Here is a 22,757-nt window from a genome sequence, read left to right as displayed (position 1 = left end):
GGCAGGGAGCTGAGCACCTCCTTGCCCCAGAGGAGGAGCTGCCCCAAGGGCAGCAGGGCTCAACCCCTACCCCTGCAGCACCCCGCCCCCCCCGCCCGCCTCACACGCCGGCGGCTGTGGAGCTACCCCACCAGCACTGACTGGTGGGAGCGGCTGGTGCTTGGGGAGTGGGACGACGACCGCTGGCTCAGGAACTTCAGGATGAGCCGGCAGACATTTCTGGAGCTGTGCCAGTGGCTCACCCCCGCACTCAGGCACCAGGACACCGCCATGCGGCGTGCCCTCACAGTGCAGAAACGGGTCGGCATCGCTGTCTGGAAGCTGGCCACTCCAGAGAGCTACCGATCCGTGGGCCAGCAGTTTGGTGTCGGCAAGGCCACTGTCGGGGGTGTCTTCATGGAGGTAAGAGAACCCACGGGGAGAGGGCAAGGGAGGGCAGGGCAGGGCAGGGAGGCCAGGGCAGGGGAGCGCAGGGCAGGGCGGGGGGCCAGGGCAGGGGAGGGCAGGGCAGGGCAGGGGGGCCAGGGCAGGGGAGGGGAGGGCAGGGCAGGGCCACGCACACCCTGCTCACCCCTCATTGGTGCTGTCCCATGTGCTTTCTCTGCAGGTTGTGTGTGCCATCAACACCATGCTCCTGCACAGGCTTGTGAGGCTGGGGGACCCAGATGCCACCATCGCTGCCTTTGCCACCCTGGGCTTCCCCAACTGCTTCAGGGCTCTGGATGGGACTCACATCCCCATCCGCGCCCCGCATCACAGTGGAGGACAATACCTGAATCGAAAGGGCTACCATTCTGTCATCCTCCAGGCCTTGGTGGACAGCCGGGGAGGTTTCCAGGACATTTATGTGGGCTGGCCTGGCAGCACCCATGACGCCCGGGTTTTCCGGAACTTGGGCCTGTGCCGCCGGCTGGAGGTGGGGACCTACATCCCCCAGAGGGATCTCCCACCATGCCCTTCTGCATCATCGCAGATGCGGCCTACCCCCTCCGGCCGTGGCTCATGCTCATGCACCCCTACACGGGCCATCTCTCCGCTAGCCAGGAGCGCTTCAACCAGCGCCTGAACCATGCGCGCCAGGTGGTAGAGCGCTCATTTGGCCGCCTGAAGGGACGCTGGAGATGTCTCCTGACCCGCCTGGATGCAGGCCCCAACAACATCCCCCAGATTGTGGGTGCCTGCTGCGCCCTGCACAATTTGGTAGAGAGCAAGGGGGACACCTTTTTCCAGGGCTGGGTGCGGGGTGTGGAGGCCAGCAGGGCAGACGTCCAGCCACCGGAACTCGGGCCTGTGCCGCCGGCTGGAGGTGGGGACCTACATCCCCCAGAGGGATCTCCCACCATGCCCTTCTGCATCATCGCAGATGCGGCCTACCCCCTCCGGCCGTGGCTCATGCTCATGCACCCCTACACGGGCCATCTCTCCGCTAGCCAGGAGCGCTTCAACCAGCGCCTGAACCATGCGCGCCAGGTGGTAGAGCGCTCATTTGGCCGCCTGAAGGGACGCTGGAGATGTCTCCTGACCCGCCTGGATGCAGGCCCCAACAACATCCCCCAGATTGTGGGTGCCTGCTGCGCCCTGCACAATTTGGTAGAGAGCAAGGGCGACACCTTTTTCCAGGGCTGGGTGCTGGGTGCGGAGGCCAGCAGGGCAGACGTCCAGCCACCTGCTGCCCCCAGTCAGCAGGTGGACCCCGAGGGGACCTGGGTCTGGGAGGCCCTGCGGGCCCACTTTGATGAACAGGCCGCGGGGTGAACTCTGCCCAGGCCCCCTACTGCCCGCCCCTTCCTCCACCACACTCCTGCCTCAACGCCTACACCATGGAGCACCCCACCGCACCCCCCTCCCACTTGTCCTGGACAAATGACAGCACGCACTTGTGGCTGAACTTAAACTTTTTTTTTTCTTTCCGAACCTTTTTTTTGGAACTGTAAATAAATATTAGAACCAAAAACCAAAAACTATGTACAAACATGTTGAACAAAAGCAATATGTACAAAAATAAAACAATACAAGGAAACAACAGTCCTCAATAATCAAAAGAAAACCAGGGATGATAAAGGGGAGAACTATTTACATGGGGGGGACGGGGCAAACCGGGGGCAGAAAACAAGAGGGTCCAACTATATACAAGGGTCGGGGGGGCCACGTCCCGGGCCCCTCGCCCCTATAGCCCGGCACCGGGTGTTGACGGCCGGGAGCCCCGCCGCGGTCGCCGCCTGGTCCGTGGCTGGGTGGGAGCGGGCTGGACCGGAAGGTACGGTGGCCGGCGAGTGTCAGGTGGCTCCAGGGGTCCCTCGGCGCTCCGGCCCTCGCCGGTGGGTGGCGGGGCGACGGCGGATGGGACGGTGATGGGCAGAGCAGCTGGTGGTGGGGCTGCAGGAGCAGGCAGGGTGGGCGATGTGGCGGCTGGCGCGGCATGGGGGGCCAGGTAGTCCACCAAGCGGTTAAATGTCTCCATGTAGGCCCCCCATGCCTCCTGGGGCCAGGCCAGTGCCCGCTCCTGCAACTGGAGGTGCTGCTCTGCGACCTCCAGCTGCCGACGGTGGATGGCCAGCAGCTGGGGGTCTGTCGCCATTGGCGGTTGGTGGCGCAGGGTCCGCCGTCTAGCCCGCCGTGGGGCCGGTCGGTCCTCGGCCGAGGGGCTGGCCTGGAGCGATGGTCCCGGAGGGCTCTCCGGGATGACTGACGCCTCACCGGTGCTCTCTTCCGGTCCTTCTGATGGTGCAGGTGCAGGACACAGGAGAGGAGGGGGGGAAGAAGAATGGAGACAGGCGTTAGTGTGGGCCCCGAGCCGTGGCCTTTGTCCCCCCAGCTCTGTGCTGCAGGTTCCCCATCCCTGTCCCCGGGAGATGCTGCTGTGATGGATGGGGTTCACGGGTCCCCCTGCCCTGCACCCCGTCCCCTGGTGGGAGCGACTCTCACTTCACCCCACAGGGTCTGACAGCAGGAGAGGTTTCTTAGGCCACAGATGCCCATTGTCTCCCAGGAGTCACAGCACCAGCTGTCGGAAGAGACAGTCCTTCCAACCCGTCGTGGGGAGAAGACCCCAAGGGGGGCCCCTCTGGGATGCAGCTTTCCCCCTCCTCAGGCTGGCTGCCTACCAGCTCTCCCTTCCCCTAGCCTCTACCTGTGGGCCCCACCCTCGCCCCCCAAGTCCAAGCCAGCTCGGCTCCTCCCTCCTGTTTGTTCAAGGCAGAGGTGTCACCTGCCAGCTGTAGCGCCAGGATCCTCCTTTGCCCCTGGGAGCTATTCGGCTCTTGTTGCTCATATGTAGCCTGAGTCTCCCTTTTGCACTCCCCCCACTCCATCACATGCTGCTGCTGCGGGGTGTCCCACCCCCTCCTCCCGGGGGCCCCTCGAGGTTCCGCTCCCCCCTGGCCCGGGGATGGGGCATGGCACTGTCATGCAGGGTGGCGGGGGGCAGGGGCTGATGGATGCAGTGCTGTGAGGGCCATGGCCCTGGTGTCCTTGGGGCCATGGCCATGTGAGCATGTGTGGGGCCCTGGACACATATCTCTTACCCCCGCCCCTCAAGCCCAGGGGTGTCCACCAGAGGGGGGTACCTACCTGTCGGTCCGCTCCCACGGTCCGGAGATCCCCGGGGGGCGGAGGCCCTGCTGCTGCTCCGGGATGGCAGGAAGAGGATCTGCAGCCCAGATTCTGCAGAGGAGGAGCCCCCCTCCTCCTCCTCCTCCTCCTTCTGCCGCGATGTCCTGGGGTGCGGGGCTTGCCTCCGGGGCGGACTCCGTCTGCAGGGCCTGCTGGGGCTCGTCGGCCGAGGTGTCAAGGGTGGCTGGAGGGGAGGAGGTGTGCCGGGAGCCCAGGATGTCCCTGAGCTCCCTGTAAAAGGGGCAAGTGACGGGGGCGGCCCCAGATTGGATGGCCGCATCCTGGGCCCGGGAGTAACCCTGCCACAGCTCCTTGACCTTACTCCTGACGTGATCAGGAGTGTGGGCAGGGTGACCCTGGGCAGCCAGGCCGTCGGCCAGCCGAGCGAACGCATCCGCGTTCCGCCTCTTGCTCCCCATTACCTGGAGCACCTCCTCCTCGCTCCAGAGCCCCAGCAGGTCCCGCAGCTCGGTCTCCGTCCAGGAGGGGCCCCGTTGCCGCTTGCCAGCCTGGGTGCCCTGGCTCCCCTTGGGGGGGGTCCCCTGGGGGCGCTGGGGGGGCTGCCGGCCAGCCATCGCAGCTGTGTGGGGCTGAGGGTGGTGCAGGCTGGCCGCGTGTGCAGGCTGCAGCCTGCACATTCCCTCAGCTTCCTGCAGAGGAAGGGAGGGGGAGGGGACCTTTAAGGGGCCACTCCACATGGCCACCAGTGAGCTGAGGGGCTGGAGAGAGCGTCTCTCAACCCCCCAGCTGATGGCCGCCATGGAGGACCCAGCAATTTCGATGTTGCGGGACGCGGATCGTCTACACGGTCCCTACTTCGACGTTGAACGTCGAAGTAGGGCGCTATTCCGACCCCTCATGAGGTTAGCGACTTCGACGTCTCGCCGCCTAACGTCGAAGTTAACTTCGAAATAGCGCCCGACGCGTGTAGCCACGACGGGCGCTATTTCGAAGTTAGTGCCGCTACTTCGAAGTAGCATGCACGTGTAGACGCGGCTTGAATGTGTTATGACTGTATGTTTGCCTCGCTTGCCTGTGCAATGCAATTTACGTCAGCAATAGCTCCTCAGGGTCCTTAAATAAGCCACTGAAGCCCAAGAGGCTACTCTGCATAAAGATCTTAAACACCTGGGAATGGACACTCTTCATCACTGCATATTTGATTTTTTGCACAATAGGGTTGTTTAACAGAAGATTTCAAGCTGTGATCCATGTACCACTAGTGCACAGGCTGCTGGTGGTCCCAAGTATGGGGCCAGACTTTTTGGAGTTTACATGCTAAGAACTTGGTTTTCAGCAATGCTCAGCACCCAACAGCCCCTATTATCACTCAGACTACATTCTTGTCCTCAAGCACCTAAAGGACCGAGTTCTGTGGAAAACTTGACCATTTATTTTGGTAACAAAATAAGAGTAGAATGTTTCTGAAATGTGGCCCATGGGGCTGCTTTTACCTGATTTTCTGCTACTAAACCACATTAAAATAAGTCTAAAAATACAGGAGACGCTTTCCTACCTCCACTTGTCAGAGATCCATTGGGCCTCACTGGATTGCGAAGAAAAAAGCAGAAATCAGAATGATCTGTATAAAGTTAGCAGAGCAACAATAGAGTTGATGAGAGAAGAATCAAGATCTTTGTATGGATAGGAGCGTATCGTAAGGCACTTTGTGTCTAGGAAGAAGGATCCCAGGGAAGGAAGGGCTAAAAAACTCACTGCTATGTTCTGGTCAGGAATTATTGTTAGTTTTTAACACTGAGCTAATGACATGTGAGATATCTCAGTTTCTCAAGGTCCTATTTGAGTCTAACTACAAGGTTGGAATTTCTCATCCCAAAGAAAGAGAGAAGGAACGGGGACAAATCAGCAAGCACATTTTAGATTTTTCCTCTCTGTACTTTAAGGAAATCTTGAACTCATCAGGTACGTAAGCTAAAGGAACCCCCAGGCACCTTTTGCTTGCTTGGCCAGCATCATATGCTGGTGCTCATTGACCTTGACAGCATTACACAGAAACTATTTTCAGATGAATGAATTATTCTTGAATAATTTCACCAATATATTAAGAGCAAAGACACTTTCCTGGAAATATTAGCTTTTTTTCTTCCCTCTTTTTATAGTCAACAAACAGATATTATGAATCTTGCCAAGACAATCACCTGTTTGGCTCATGATGAGTTGCTCTATGGACTTACAGCATTTCAAAGTACTCAGGGCCTGCCTTTCCTCTCACTTACGCAGCTTTTATGTCAATATGTTTGACAAGTTACCTGTAGCTCTTAGACTTCAGGTTTGAGAAGACTAATCACTAAAAGCTGGGTAAGTAAAACAAAACCCTGGAAATCTAGGGCTTTATTCCCCCTGCAGGTGGCAGAGATTAGAACCAGGCAACTCTTGTACACAGTCTTGCTTTATGTTGTAATCTAGTTGCTTTCACAGAATCACAGAATCATAGGGCTGGAAGGGACCTCAGGAGGTCATCTAGTCCAGCCCCCTCCTTCAAGCAGGATCAACCTCCACTAAGTCATCCCAGATGGGACCTTGTCAAGTCAGGACTTAAAAACCTTGAGGGATGGAGAATCCACCTCCTCTCTAGGCAACGCATTCCAATGCTTCACCAACCTCCTGGTGAAATAGTTTTTCCTAATACCTAACCTACACCTCTCCCTCTTCAACTTCAGACCATTACTTCTTGTTCTGCCATCTGACTCCACTGAGAACAGTTTCTCACCCTCCTCTTTAGAGCTTCCCTTCAGGAAGTTGAAGGCTGCTATTAAATCACCCCTAAGTCTTCTCTTCTGTAAACTAAACAAACCCAAATCCCACAGTGTATCCTCATAGGTCTTGTGCTCCAGCCTCTTACTAGTTTTTGTTGCCCTCCGCTGAACCTGCTACAGCACATCCACATCCTTTTTATACTGGGGGGCCCAAAACTGGACACAATATTCCAGATATTGTGCCCAATAGAGAGGAACAATTACTTGTCTAGATCTGATTGAAATGCTCCTCCTAATGTACCCTTGTATGCCGTTAGCCTTCTTGGCTACAAGGGCACACTGTTTACTCATATCCAGCCTTTCATCCACCATAACCCCTAGGTTCCTTTCCGTCATACTGCTGCTGAGCCAGTCAGTCCCCAGCCTATAACCATGCTTGGGGTTCTTCCGCCCCAGGTGCAGGACTCTACACTTCTCCTTGCTGAACTGCATCAGATTTCTTTTGGCTCAGTCCTCCAATTTATCCAGGTTACTTTGGATTTTCTCCCTACCCTCCAATGTATCTACCTCTTCCCCTAGTTTTGTGTCATCAGCAAATTTGCTGAGGGTGCATTCCAGTCCCTCATCCAGGTAATTAATAAAATATTGAACAACACCGGCCCCAGAACCGAGCCTTGCAGCACTCCTCTTGAAACCGACTGCCAACCAGATATTGAGCCATTGACCACTACCCGTTGGGACCGATCTTCAAGCCAGCTTTCCATACATCTTACAGTCCAAGGATCCAAACCATATTTCCTTAACTTATGGACTAGACTGTTGTGGGAGACAATATCAAAAGCTTTGCTGAAATCAAGGTATATCACATCCACTGACTTCTCCATGTTCAAAGAGCCTGTTACCTCATCATAGAAGCTAATCAGATTGATCAGGCAGGACTTGCCCCTGCTGAATCCATGTTGGCTACTTTTGGTCACTTTTCCCTCTTCCAAGTGCTCCAAAATGGATTCCTTGATGATCCCCTCCATTATTTTCCCAGGGATTGAGGTAAGGCTGACGGGTCTATAGTTCCCTGGATTGTCCTTCTTTCCTTTTTTAAAGATGGGCCCTATGTTTGCCTTTTTCCAGTCATCCAGTATCTCCCCCGATCTCCAAGAGTCTTCATAGATAATGGCCAAAGGTTCAGCAATGACATCTGCAATTCCCTCAGTACCCTTGGGTGCATTAAATCCAGACCCATGGATTTGTGTACATCTAGTTTTTCTAGATAGCTCAGAACTTGTTCCTTCCCCACAGTTATGCCCACCCCAAAAGGTAAACCAAAGATTTTATCTAGACCACATAGCTTTTAGCAACAGAGTTGTGTTACCAAAGCTGTGTTGCCGTAAGTTGCACAGTGTGGCTACTTCTTGTCAGCTCTTTTACCGACAAAGTGCTTCCACCCCACCAACAAGCAGAATTAACTTTGTCAGCTGTTGGCAAAACTTCTATCATTCCGGGAGTGTGTCATTTTATCACCTTTGAAAGACACAAGTTTTATCTTTCTGCTGCTGCTGTAGACATAGCCTTAGAGTCAGAGTTAATGATGGCTGTATTTTTTCCACATGTGATTCTGCCTGTGGTAATTACACTTGGTGCTTCCTTAGCATCCCCAGTCAGAGCTGATTTCTTTTTGAATATCATGCAGCTGGTCTGCCAGACAAGAGTTACAACAAACAGCTTCCCCTCATGGTCTTGTTTGAATCACCACCACCCATATTAACCTTGTCTTTGACCAAAATACTCCTTAGAACATGATTTAACTGCACTTCTTGGTTATGGAGGCTGGGTAACTCTACATACATTCCAATACCCAAAATACATTTTCTTTCTCCTATCTTTATATGCCCTGGTGTTCCTTTTATGCGAATAGTCTCATGGACAAGCTTGTTAGCAAGAAAATTAACAAAAATATCCTATTTCCAATTAATAGTGGAGAGTATCTGCAGAAAATAAACTCTGGCGTTGTAATCAAGTGTATGATTATTAGAAACCCCATTCTCTGAATTACACCCAGATTCAAGCATGAGACCTAACAACCCAATCAAATCAACCCAGCTCAGATTTTGGACAGGGAATATGAAGTTTGGACACTAAATTGATTTAGCTAGAGAAAGGCAAGTAAAATTCACCGACAGGCACTTTTACCACCCTTACTCCCATTGATGAAACCTTGCTGTTAATATTTGGAGGTGAATAGAACTAGTGATAAAATAGTACCAGGCCACTACTGCAAATCAGATACTTTGCTCACTACGGATGTGACAGGACAGAGGGGGACAGAAAAGAAACTGTTATAAAACATAGGAGTTTTACCACAGCAAGCACATAGCTACATATAATCAACCCCCAGCAGATACTCACGTCACTAATTCAAGACAACTAGGAGCTACAGTTCAGAAATTCCATACACTTCTTGAGGTCCCTTTGCTATGATTCCAGTATAGGAAGCCCTTCCCTGTAGTACACCATCAGGTTATACTGAGCAATCTTGAACGTCATCCTCTGCTGTAAAATTGCTCTGTCTAGTGTGAACTGAGACAGTGAAAAGCTTGTATTATCTAAGGCCCTAGTCTCCTTATACTCCCAACGTGCTCTGCTGAGAGAACACTAATAGGAAATACTAAATTTCTTTACTTTTTCCAATAGGAAAAACTTGATTTTTGCCGTGCTCTTAATTTGTCACTAAGGCTGGGTTAATGTCATTGGCTACATCTACACTAGACAGCTTTGTCGACAAAACTCAGCGCACATCCACACACAAAACTCATCACCTCTGTTGACAGCTTTCTGCCTCTCTGCAAGGAAGACCTTTGTTGACAGTTTCTGTTGACAAAAAAGCTACATAGATGCTCCGGGGGGCCCTCTGTCGACACACACTGCTTCCGGTTCACCAGGCAGCCCTGTTTGCTGAGCTTCCGGTTGGCCATTCTGTCAAGAGAGCACCTGGGCCATCTGGCTGCTCTCTGTTAATAGAGCAGATTGCTTTTTCGATCTGCTTGTGTGTACGGATGTGATCTGTGGACAGAGCTTTTCCCAGAAGAGCTCTTCTGTCAGTAACTTCGGTCAACAGATCACTGTAGTATAGATATAGCCTTAGGGTTTATTTCCTGTTCTTTCCTGAAAGCAAAGCTAGCCAACTATCAGGAAAATGAGGAGTCCTGATCTCATTTTCTCTCCAGACTTCAGCTTTGTGACCCTAACAGCAACTGATGTCCAGCTTCCTAAAGAGCAAAAAGACTTCTTTTCCCATAGGCTGTTTCCTTTTCCCTGTGACAACTTATTCCATCACATAAAGGTTCTAGTTAATGTAAGGGTGAGAGAAAACAGTCCCCAAGTATATTTGCTGTTAATTATTTACTCAGCTCTATTTGTCCATTTTACAATGTATTCTGACTAAGCATTCTTATTACCTCTTGCCACTAACACTGTTATGTTACACTGTTACATCTCCCGTGTTACAGTGCTTTATTTCATGCATGTGCGTTTGGTGAGCATAAGAAAGAATATTACATCTACTGTTTAGACCATCAAATACATTTTGGACTACTGTCTAGGAAATATACTATCTGTGCACTTTCAGTACAAAATATTTTTGTTTTGTTTTGTTTTGTTTTGTCTGTAGAATCTAATACATAGTTCTCATGAAAAACCAGAAAGCTACAGGCAAATTGCAGAGGTTTTTGCACTTTCAGTGATTCCCCATGGACATGCATTGTTGTTCAGGTTGAACAGTTTGCACAACCCTACTGACAAGTGTGGCAATCAAGCATGTCCTCATTTTTCAAAGAATACTTTTAAAGAGACACTATTCTTCTGTTAATGGTTTTATAAGATTATAACTGCATTGCAATTAGCATATGAGATGAGCAGCATATTTGTCAGTGCTTTATTCGTAATGAAAGAGATGCTTTGGCCCAAGCATTTGTTTTAACTTTCGTAACTGAGGTAGCAAGCTTAGAGGTACTGGGGCTATGAACTCCCAAGCCTAAAAGTGTGGGAACCAGCGCCACCAGTGCTCTGGGTGGCTAGTTAGTTAATCATGCCCAATTTGTCGCAAGGATACAGATTGTCTCATGTAAAAATATTGGAATCCAGATTTCAAGCACACCACTGTTCAGGGCTCTTTGAATCAAGAGGGTTCTTTTTCTTCCCTTTGGAAAGATGAGGGCCATTTACAAACAGCCAGGTCATACACCACTTTCTCACCTAAGTAGTTCCCTGAAGACAAAGGACTACTCATCTAAGTCAGTCCTAACTAATGAAAGAGTCCAGAATCTGCCTCAAAGTTTATATCTGGATCTAATTTTGGATTTCAATCATCCTCAGAGTTCCAGTTTGGTTATAGACTTTTGCTTAAGATCATTTGCACTCATTTGGTAAAAATTGCTACAATCCAATGTGGAAAGTATTTGTGTTGCTATCCATAGTGTATCATAAATTGAACATTTCAACATTTCACAGTGTAGAATATGAGAAAAACTAGAGATTAATGTGGGACTTTGGTAAATCCCCTTTCACACAGTAAGTGACAGGAACGGACTTTGCCCCCTTCTCCAATAAAGCAGCTTTATATAAATAATGAGGCAGCCTGTGATTTTAAAAGAAGGACCTCACCATATAAAAGGCACTGCTGCTTTCCTGATTTTTATCATTCCTCTGTAGCATCATGAGCCAGCAATGGGCTAGAGATGCTTTCTTCTTGATTCCTTTTTTTCCCCTCCACTCTTCTGCATTCAGGCCAATAGTTGGGCTGGAAAAAAACCTACACAGGCTCTTCTCTCCAACAACTGGGGTACTTGGTATCCTCTACTATGCATTCCTCTTTGGGGATGTGTGGTTTGAACCACATGCAGAGGGATATATACTGTACACACAGAACAAAGCAGTGGTTAGTCATTCAGTCTGAGGGTACTCTTCAGGCCCACCAATGGGGGAAGGAGGCAAGGGGGGCAAATGCACAGGGGCCCAGCATTTCACAGGGGCCTGGAGCTTCCACTGCTGCCACTGCTACTGTGGTGGAGGCAACAGCTGCAACCCCAGGACACTTGCAAATGCTATAGAAGCACCAGTCCACCACTACGTGTGACTGAAGGCTGCAGGAAAGGGCCCAGTGTCACACTTCATGCAGTACTAAGGGCTGACTGCCCTAGACCCCTCCCCTTTCACCCGAGGCTTTGTGGGGCCATGGAGTTGGGACTCTGAACCCTACACCTTGGCTGTTGGCCCCACTGGTCCTTTGAGGCAGTCTAGATGAGAAGGGACAAGATATCTAGACACTCCAGACTTAAGAGCAGGTGCAGCAAGGACTTGGAATGGTATCTCAAAAGGGCAACTGCAATAGATTCAGCATTAGATTTTTAAACGTGCTTAGCAATAGCCTAGATCTGTTCTCAATGAAATCAATAGCAGGCTCCATTGCACCCCCATGGCCAGTGCTCAACGCTTTTGAAAATCCACTCTCTAAGTACAGCCGTGTATATTAATCAGTTTCTGCTTGCTGGCTATTTTAAGGTATGGGAGGGGAGGAATTTAGACTTTGTGAGTATTATGAATGCTCTGCATTGAGAAATCTCTCCCTTTCCATCATGAAATTTTGCCATAGGAAGAAATTTCACTGTTTTCAGCAAAACGACTAACAGATCCATCTGCTACTCTTGATGGTATTGAGTAAATGTTTCCAAACTGCCAAGTGACATAGTAACCAAATGTCCTTTGAAAGACAAATTTTATGGATAAAGACATGCTTTAAGGAAAAAGCAAGTAACTTTAATTCTGTGCAATTTTTGACTTTCAAGGGGGCTTATGCCTGACATATGCTAGTGCAGACATGTGGAATTACAGCAATTGTGGTTATGTTGCTACAGTGAGCGGTAAATAAGGGCTAAATTTCATAAAGGCACAGATTAATTGTTCTTTCTAACAAAGCTTGGTAAGTATTTTACCAAGAAAATGTCCTAGAAAATTGAATTGCATCACAATGACTGTTCAGGGGAAATTTGGTATCAGTTCCACCATGGAAGTGTGAAACTGAAGGATCTGAATGCTGCTTCAAGTGAGAAACTCATTGCAACTTGAAGTTAGTATGAAGTTAGTACAAATACCTCTGTAATATAATCATACTTAGAAGGCTGGCTGACAGCAAAGTCAGTTGCTAGTTGTTAGACATATTGTATATCATGTTGGAGAGGGATAAAGCTTACACTTAATGTGCAGAATAACACATCTCAACATCTGTAAGGGAGCCCCATAGCTGGCAGACTTTCTACACTCAGTGCCAGTTTAACAAAACAAATATTGACACAGCTTGTTTCACCTTAGTGGCTACTATTTTGATCTCCTTGGTCTATATCATGGTGGTGGACTGGGGACTTCCAGTGCCTCATGGGTTTACCTCCTTGCTAGTATTCATAAACATTACAGTGGAGGGTTAAGAAACTTCATTTCATGGGGACTGCTTGGCAGCTGCAAATAAGTGCTGAGTTGGCACTGAAGCTTTACACTTTCTACATATACTGAGCCATAACTGGGGAAAGATGCAGTGGCAGAACAAAAACCAAATGGCTTTCAGAGCTGCCAGATTAGACTCTCCCAGTGCTGGCCAAAGAGGCTCCCCTAAAAGGTCACAGCTGGTACTTTTATTAATTTCCTTATTAAACAGGAATGAGGCACAGATGCATAGAACTACTAATTCTTGCAGATAAGTGACAATGTTATTTGTACTAATGTGCACTAATATGTGACAAAGAGCTTTCTGGCATAACCCTCACCAGGACTGTTTTTTCTGAATTCATGCCAAGTGGTTCCCCACCCGCTTGTAAAAATCAGATGCTGTATTACTCCTTTCTTTCAATGTGTCTGAGTCACAAGTAGATTTGTACAACAATCTCTGCCAGAGGTTCAGATTCAGATGGGCAAGCTCAGAAAATACTCTGGCCCACTACTGTTAAGTGGCAGTCCTGTTGACCTCCCTCTCATCACTCCATTCAGATGGGTGTGACAGAGAAATTGCTGAAAGACAGAAAGTGATAATGCTGGTGAGAGTGGGAATCTGCAGCCTGGAGCAGGAGGGCCTGAGGGAAAAAAGGATTAGGATTTTAAACATATGTATTAATCATGGCTCAAAATATAGATGTTGCTGGGAGCTGCTGTGGGGAAGGATTTTCATATCAGATGTGATGGGCATATTCATTATGGCTCAAAACGGAATCTGAGGGTTGGGATCATAGGCTAGCAGGGAGCGGGTAAAAAGGCATTTTGCCTATGGCCTGAAGGAAGTAACTTCAAAAAAGGAGGAGGGCTAGGTTTTAAGCTTACTGACACAGGCCTAAATCTGGAATAACTGAGTGGAATTACTCAGTTTACAGCAATGTTTCAGTGATCAGGATCTGCGCTATAGTGTTCAGACGAGAGCAAATGAGGAGACTATTTCACCTCCCCCTGCTATTTACTTATGAGCTGCAGAATGCACATGGCATATTCACTGTCATCTTGATGCAGTGATAGCTCATGCTAACATGGAGGCCATGGCAGCAGAATCTTCTCGGAAAGACCTCAGAGCATCACAGGCAGCTCTTCCAGCGATGATAAAATGTGGCAAGCCATTGGCAAAAGCTTCTTCAGAGCATTTGCTGGTAAAGAGAGCTCTGTAGTTAGCTGGATAACTACTTATATCCAGGGAGGCTATGGGAAAACCCAGCCAATCTCCAGGAAATCTGATAGCTTAAAAGGTAAAGGCAGATCCTGAAACTGGCTCAAAAGAAGGAGGAGGACTGAGAACACAGGGGCAGATCCTTAGCTGGTATAAATCATCTCAACTCCATTGAAGTAAATGAAGCCATAAAAACTTTGTATCAGCTGAGGATCTACTTCACAGTCTTGACATGCGTTCATCCAACAGCTTCTGCTGACAATGACATAATGGGTGGCCATCAGTTCCCAGTCCAGCTACATTCTGGGTGATGATGTTCATGGTATAAGAAACTGAAAAGAATGGTAGTGACTTTTGATTAATAATATTTGGTTTTAGAGCAGTGAACTGGAGGCAAAGTGCCTCAGCCATCCATTTCCCTGTGAACTTTAAGAGAAGCAAGTAACAACACACGTGCAACCCATTAAAAAAACAAAACACTGCCAAGCTTTGAAAAGCATCTGGGGATAATTTTTTACTCTCTATTTTTGTAACAGCAGCCAAAAAGGTGAAAAACAAGAGACGTTTCTAAATCAGTTTGCTTTTCTCTCTGTTTACAAATGAGTTCCACACTCTCCCCAGAGAAGGCAAAGTGGCTCCTTGAGAATGTACACAAAACAGAATAGTAGGGCTATGTCTAGATTAGAGTGATCTGATCTGTTGATCTGTTCTGTTGGCAGAAAATGGCCAGACTGCCCGGTTGCTCTTTCTACAAAAGAGCCCCCAGAACCTCATGGGACAGGGCCACATAGCCAGCAATCCCTTTTGGGAGCCATGGTGAGATGCATCCTGAAAGGATCCCTCTCAGATGCCCATTCCCTGGCCATGTTGAGGTATGCCTAATTCCACAAGGGATAGCACAGCTGCTAGAGCAGGGCTTCAGTGCTTGCTGAGAGACACAGCTCTTTCCAGCAACCCATAGTGCCAAAGTAGCCCCTGGGCTTCTGCTGGCCCCATGCAGAGGTGCTTCAGCACGTGCTGCACCTCCTCATGGCTGTTCCCCTGTTCCTCAGGGAGGGTGACTCCAACACCGCTTTTGAGGAACTTGCCACAGCTGCCAGACAGTCACACCCATGACCAGGTGCACAGGTGGCTCTGGAGGTACTGTACCAGTTCTGATTGGTGGGACTGGCTGGTCATGAGAACATGGGATGACCAACAATGGCTCCAGAACTTCTGCGTGCCTAAGGCCACTTTCCTGGAGTTCTGTGCCTGGCTTGCTCCTGCCCTCTGGAGGGAAGACACCCAGCTGCGGCCTGCCGTCTCCATGGAGAAGTGGGTTGCAGTCACCCTCTGGAAGCTCACCACTCCCGACAGCTACCACTCAGTGGGAAACTAGTTTGGTGTGGGGAACTCCACCATCGAGGCCCTCCTCAGAGAGATAAGGCACTCTCAGGCTGCAGTACTTGCATGTGGGGGGAGGGGTGGTATCCAGCCAAAGGGGGACCCTTCGGAAGCAGGACCAGGGGTGGAAGAGGTGGGGTTGGATGGGAGAGAAGCCCAGGAGGTCCATGCCATCCCACCCTCACACAACTGTGCTGCCAGGGGGGCAGCCTCACAGGGAGCACTCCTAGAGAACTCGGGGGCAGTGGCTGGGAAGGGGACAGGGATTCCCCACAGGGCCCAGTGACTCCCACCCCCAGTTCCTGATGGGTGCATTTGGTCCCCTCCCTCTGCAAGTTGTAACATCCATCAAAACCATCCTGCTGTGGAGTGTCAGCTGTACGGGAGATGTGGACAAGTCATGGCCAGATTCTCCATCCTAGAATGCATTGGGACCATTGATGGGACCCAAACCCTGATCCATGCCTTGGACCATAGTGTTGGCCGAGGAAGACAAGTGGCCAGGACAGCTGGGCATGCATTGATTCAGTTCTCCCGTTACTGCCTCTACAGCACACTTTTCATGGAGCTGCCTCCTGGTAGAATTTATTCTGCCTTGCCCCAAGCAAGGTTTGTGATGAAAATATCACCTGGTCCTCTGGGAGTTGGAGAGGCCACAGTGGCACAGAGATGCAAATACCTCACTGTACCAAAGGAATGAATCTATCCATATATATTGTCTAGAGCGCATTCCCACCAGACTGTAACGTTAATGCTGCTGGAGTTGGGGCTGAAGTTCTTTGCAGTCTCTCTGTAGAGTTTGCTTACTTTTGAAACCTTATAGAGATGCTGCTAAGAACTTCAGGCCCCATCTTCCTCCAGGCATGAATTCCCTTAAATACTCTGAACATAAATACTGTACTTCGTCTGTGAAATTTCAACCTTGCATCGTAGATCTAAAACTGTGTCATTCCTTTGACCATTTTTATGGATGGTAGTGACAACTAAAACAGGCTTTTTAGGTATCCTGTTTAATGACATCCTCTGAATGAAGTTGCCTTGGGAGTGGGGGAAGGAGGAGACCAAATTGAATCAGCCCTCATTACTTGTAGGTGTTTCATATCTTTAAATGATTCTGGTAAATCGATAAAGCCCTGCAAAGTGGCTGTTGTCTGCTGATTTCTAACTCTAGTCAGTGGCATCCGCTCTTTAGTGCACCACACACTTGCTGTGTAGCCATTAGATGAAAGCACTATCACCTGTCAAACAAACTGCTAGAACTGTGATAAATTAATGATCAAATAGCACAGTCTGATGTACAGTAGCAGTGCTGAGGCTAGTTACAACCAGGCCCCATGCTTTAAAAATGTAGCTGACATTAAAAAAAAATCAGCCATTAAAGAAAAATGTCACACAGCTTTTCAAAAAAAATCTCTATTTAAAAATGACCACATACTGATATTCCAGAGTTTGTTTTTTTTAGAAAAAGAAAAAGGCACAGGTAGTGCCTGCAATCCTTGTTGTGTACTGTGAGTTTGCAAGGCAAGCAACTCTGTGCAGCTAAGCAAAGAGGAGGCTTTTGTATTTTGGGTATGTAATGCTGTGTACAAATCTGTACCTTAGAGGAGTCCTCTGGCAAGTTGCAAACATGGTTCTATGTTTGCAAGGGAAGCGCTCCAAGGTCTCTCTCCCTCTCTCACTCGCTCTTTTTCGTAATGCTTTTGATTTTTGACATCATGGGTAAAAAATTGCAAGGGAGCTTCACATTCCTTCTAAATATAAACAATACAAAATAAGCCATTGCTTTTGAAGCACTTGACATCCTTTGAGCTTTGAATTTCAACTCCTAATAACTCTTGATGCTTGCTGCATTAATGTATAAAGTCCTTTTTGTGAGCTAGAAATGGTTCCTCATGTCCCTCCTGCCATTGGTTTCATGAGCTTAATTTATTCTTTTTAATATAAAATCTCATTACCTGAACATGACACTACCACTTCCATTTTATCTTTGATATAAGAACAGAGAGAAACCAAAATCAAACCCTTAAATAAAGTCTGTAATCATCCCTCACTTTTTCTTGCTTTTCAAATTTCTAAACAAAATTAAGTAGATCTACCTTCCAGGACACACTAAGAAATGTGAAGGCGGGTGGTGGTGGGAAAAGTACATTATTTTACAGTGAACTAACAAAGGACATAATTACTTACATAAGCAGAATATCTTTTTCTTGATGATATTCCTTCACCCTTATTTTGCTACAGCACTGAAAGATGAGAGGGTGGGGGGATTGAGATTATGTAGAAACTGACTGGTTGAAATAAATCCTGATAAAATACAATTTCTTATTCTTGGTGTATTTAAAAGGTAATTTTTCTAAATTTCTTAATTTTCATACAGTGCAAAATTGACAAGTGCCCTTGTTTACTATAGTAATGGATTTTTAGCAACAAGAAATTAACAACAAAACACCCAGCCCTAGAACAACTAACATAGATATACTCCAGTTAGGACTTCTTGAAAACTGATTTTAATAGAAAATTGGGGCGATGCACATGAAAGCATTGGTTCCAGGCCTTAATGGCAGTTTCTTCATGTTGTTGTTACAACTGTGACTTAAGCATTGACTTAAATTATGAATCTGGCAGGGATCAAACTCTATGATCTAATTATGTCTTGTGGTTTTCACTGAGTCTTTTGAGGCAGCTGGTTGCACAGCTAAGGATGATTTTCACAAGGAACATGTTTTTCATCAGAATCTACATCTGAGGTCCTGCACCATCTTCAATCTCTGACTACTCCCAGACCCTTTCAAACTGCTCAGACCGGTGTGGCAGGCCCCTTTGGTGAGGCTCAGCCCCTACTCCATTCTTCCTGCCTGGGCCTTTCCTCAAAGGCCAGAGCCACAGCCCCTCCCCACCCCGTTGAGAGGAGGTGGAAAAAGGTGAGGTGATGGGAGAAATAGGATGGGGTAGGGAGTTTGGCTGCTCCACTTTGCACAGGTGTTAATGGTCTTTAGGAGTCTGTAACTACCTGAAAACTGATCAATATATTTTTTAAATATCCTGTGTTACTTTCCTAATTGATGAATGGTAAATTAAAAACTGAAGGAATTTTACTGTGCATCCTGTTCATTTGATTTCCATCAAGTGTTAGCATTTGGGGTGGGGTAGAGGTATTTGAACCTTTAGGCTGCAGCCCTTATATTAATGAGAGAACTAGCTAGGCCAGGACTCTGCATGTGTTTCCTAGCTGCTGTGTGCGGGCTTCACACTCACACAAAAAAACAGGCGCCTTATTTTATGTGTTATAAGTCCACTGACTGCTCTGAAATTTAAATAGGATGCAGGAGGGGTTTAAAATTGGCCTAGTAGGTTTCATCCTCTTTTTATACTGCTGCAAAAAATATCAGATAGTTTACATTGTTCCAGAACCCAGCCCCAGGGCTCCTCCCTGCTCCTAAACTCCTGTCCCCATCCCTGACTCCTGCTATCCTGCACCCACACGCAGCCCTGATTTCCTGAAGCTCACTCACCTACTTCCTGCTCATGCTCCTAACCCTCTCCCACCTACCCCTAGCTCCCTGCTCTGGCCTACACCCCTTCCTCTCTCACTACCAACCTACACACTGGAACACAGCAAGATTAGGACAAGGCAGGGACTTTTATAGAGCAACAACAACTTAAATATAGGTATATATTTTTAATTTTTACTTATTTTTGTTATAATAATGCAGAAGATCATTTAAATGGGTGCACAGAATGTTTATACTGTATAGTGCTAGTGGATTGCCGTTGAACTGGCTTAACTCAAAGCAATTTTACCAGGTGTCCCGTATTTCACTTCAGGAAATATGGTCACGCTTTCTGTTAAGTGTTGTCAACTCCTGGTTCCTTTGCCCACTTTGTGAAATTTGTTCTGACTGCTTTTATTCATATATACATAACAAAAGGTGTCTTTCCTGGCTATAAGGAGAAAAAACATTAAAAAGAAACTCCATGTGAGCATTAAAGTGACAATCCTATGCAAAATACTGGTGTGGTTGATCCACACCATCTGTTCAACATGCAGGCAGAGAGAGATACTAAAAGAACCAGACGAGTCTTAGAACTTAAAATTACATAAGCAAAAGACGTTAATGGAAATCAACAGATTGCTGAATTTTATTTACTTCGCAAAGCCTTAAAAAATACAAAGATGTTTACTACCATTAGAAGAAACAAAGTTTGAATCAAGTGTAACTACCCATATAGGCAGATTCTAACCACACACCCAATAGGTGTGTGGGTTACACAAGACTCTTTAACTACCATTAGTTCAGACATTGATCTATCTTTCAAACATAACATCTATTTTTCTACATCATGTATTAACTGTATTTATTAGCTAAGAAAGTATTAGTTCTCAGAGGAACACATGATTGTTTCCAGCACTGGATGGTATTTTTTAAGCACGAAGAAACCTACACACCTGTTCACATGAATTATCTTGGTTTTATAAAAGGTCTAAAACATAGTATAGATTTAAATAGTCCTCAAAACTATCAGCTATGCAAATGAGAAATGTTCTTTCTTATGCCCTCCTCATTTGCCATGCACTTTAAAAATGACAGTTGTCATCCATATGAAGATTAGAAGATCCGTGTTCAGTATGTCACATGCTTTGATGGTAATTTTGCCCCCGGCATTTGTCATCCAACCTACAGGGATATTACCATGTGTAATGGTAACACTTTTTCAGAATTGTGTAAGTATACAGATATTATTAAATTTTACAATTACCACAGGGAATGAATCAAAGTCTCCAATAAGCAAATGAATTATGCCTTATTGCCCTGTCTTTTTAATTCTTGTTCAATATCATCTGATTGTGTTCTTCTTACTATTAACTTGTTTTTCCATATGTTATTTAGTCTATTTTTTCTTTGTGTCCATTAGTTGCAGAAGAGATAAATGGATTAGTTCGGTCTAATTGCTTCTTGTTAGTTTTCTTTAAAAACACTTCCGTCTGTGATTGTCAAATCACCATCTTAAACTTGCTGCTTATCCAGTGTATTTAGCTCTAATAATTTCTTTGTGGCAATATCTATTTATAATCAATTCTTTTAAAAATTATTTGCAGTTTAATCATACCTGTTTTGTCACAAAATTCAACCCCAATAAATTACAGTTACTTAACAAGATAATTAAATAGTAGTTTCCTTAAACATTTTCATAAACCTGAAGTGCTCCCCTTACAGCTGCATGGGTGTGAGAAATTACAAAATAAATGCTTAGTATCTGAGTGAGAAATATCTTGAGCAAGAATAAATATTCTTTCTTTCTACAACTGCCATCATAGGAGGAGATGATGGTCACACTACATCTAATGAAGGAAATATTATAAAACTTATTAATGAACTATAACAATACTGAGTAATATTGGAAAAGTAAACAGTGTACAAGTAACACAGTAGACTTAGTTGCCAAAAATCATTTTAATTACCTTATCTTATTTTCATAGAAAAATTTTATGTAATTCTTGAAGCATGTGTTTCCTACATCAAAATCAGTGTCACTCCAGCAGTACACTGTGTGCTCACTTTCCTTAACAAGATCTTTTTTCTACAGGTTGAACCTCACTCATCCGGCACCCTTGGGACCTGACCAGCGCCAAAGAACAGAGTTTGCGGGACAATGGGAAGTCAATGTTTTCTAGCACATTACCAAAGCTGCTGCTGACTGGACTCGTAGAAGATATTTAAGGGTAAATTAAAGCTAAACAACAGCTCAAAACACAGAGACAAGACTGCTGGCTGTAAACAAGCTTTATGAGACCAGGGGACACCTGGCCACACCCATGGTAAAGCGATCATCTGGCTAAGTAAAATCATGCCAGTTTGCAGAGTTTGCAGAGTTTGCAGGATAAGAGTGTTCCGGATTAGAGAGGTCCAACCTGTATTATATTTATACGTTCTCACTAACTTGGACGTTCAGTCGGGTTACTCTGAATTGCCAAAGGGCTGAGGGAGAGTCAGGTTATTTTCATTGATAATGCATGAAGGATTTGAAGTGATTTTTGATTTGGAAGCCCACTTGTGCCAGATCATGAGTTTTATCAACACACAAGTTATGTCTGAGCAGATAATACAAGTATATTGGGCTACATGGAAACTAAGCTTCAGAAACTTGTATTCAGTGCTGCAATTTCCTCATTCATTCTGACTTTGTCACCAAGAGCTACAGCATGGAAGCTAGCCTCAAACAAGCACTCCCCTCCCCGATTATGGATATCAGAGGGGAAAGCACTGTCTGAGTGTTGAAACCTTTACAAGAGTCCTATGATGTCTCAGAAATACTTGATATTCTCTAGCTAAAATATAGTTTTCTCTGGTGGGGTGTGGGGTGTACTAAGATGACCATATTTCCCTAAGTGAAATACAGGACACCTGGTAAAATTGCTTTGAGTTAAGCCAGGTCAATGGCAGTCCATTAGAACTATGCAGTACAAACATTCAATATAACATTAAGTTGACTGTGCACCCATTTAAGTGATTTACTGCATCATTATAACAAAAATAGGTAAATATTAAAAATATATACCTACATTTAAGTGGTTGTTGCTCTATAAAAGTGCCTGCCTTGTCTTCATCTTGCTGTCCTGCAGAGTGTGGGCTGGTAGTGAGAGAGGAAGAGGTGTAAGTCAAAGCAGGGGATTGAGGGTAGGTGGGGGAAGGCTGGGGTATGTGAGTGAGCTGCTGGAAATCAGGGCTGGGTGCGTGTGCAGGAAAGCAGGATTCAGGGATGAGGCCAGGAGTCTGGGAGTGGAGAGGAGCACTGGGGCTGGGTTCTGGAACAATGTAAACTATTTGATATTTTTTGCAGCTGTATAAAAAGAGGATGAAACCTACTAGGCCAATTTTAAACTCCTCCCACATCCTATTTAAATTTCACAGGAGTCAGCGGACTTATAACACGTAAATTATAACAAAGAGGAAGCCGTGGTAGTCTATACACTATCAAAACAAAAAGCAGTCAAGTAGCACTTTAAAGACTAGCAAAATGGTTTATTAGGTGAGCTTTCGTGGGACAGACCCACTTCTGTGGGTCTGTCCCACGAAAGCTCACGTAAATTATAGTGCCTGTTTCTTTCCTAGCTGCTGTGTGTGAGCTCCACCCAACACCCTCAATTCTGGCCTACCTAGTTCCCTCATTTCCTAGGGCAGGGCCAGATTAAGATAAGGGTTGCAGTCTAATGGCTCAAATACCCTTCCCCATAGAAATGCTAACACTTAATGGAAATCACTTTGGAACTCCAACTCTAATTGAAAAGTCAAACAAACAAACAGGATCTATGCTAAAATTCTTCCAGTTTTTAATTTACTGTGCATCAGTTAGTA

Source organism: Carettochelys insculpta, chromosome 14, assembly GCF_033958435.1.
Source record: "Carettochelys insculpta isolate YL-2023 chromosome 14, ASM3395843v1, whole genome shotgun sequence".
In the NCBI taxonomy this organism is placed as follows: domain Eukaryota; kingdom Metazoa; phylum Chordata; order Testudines; family Carettochelyidae; genus Carettochelys; species Carettochelys insculpta.
Note: the sequence above shows the minus strand (reverse complement) of the source record.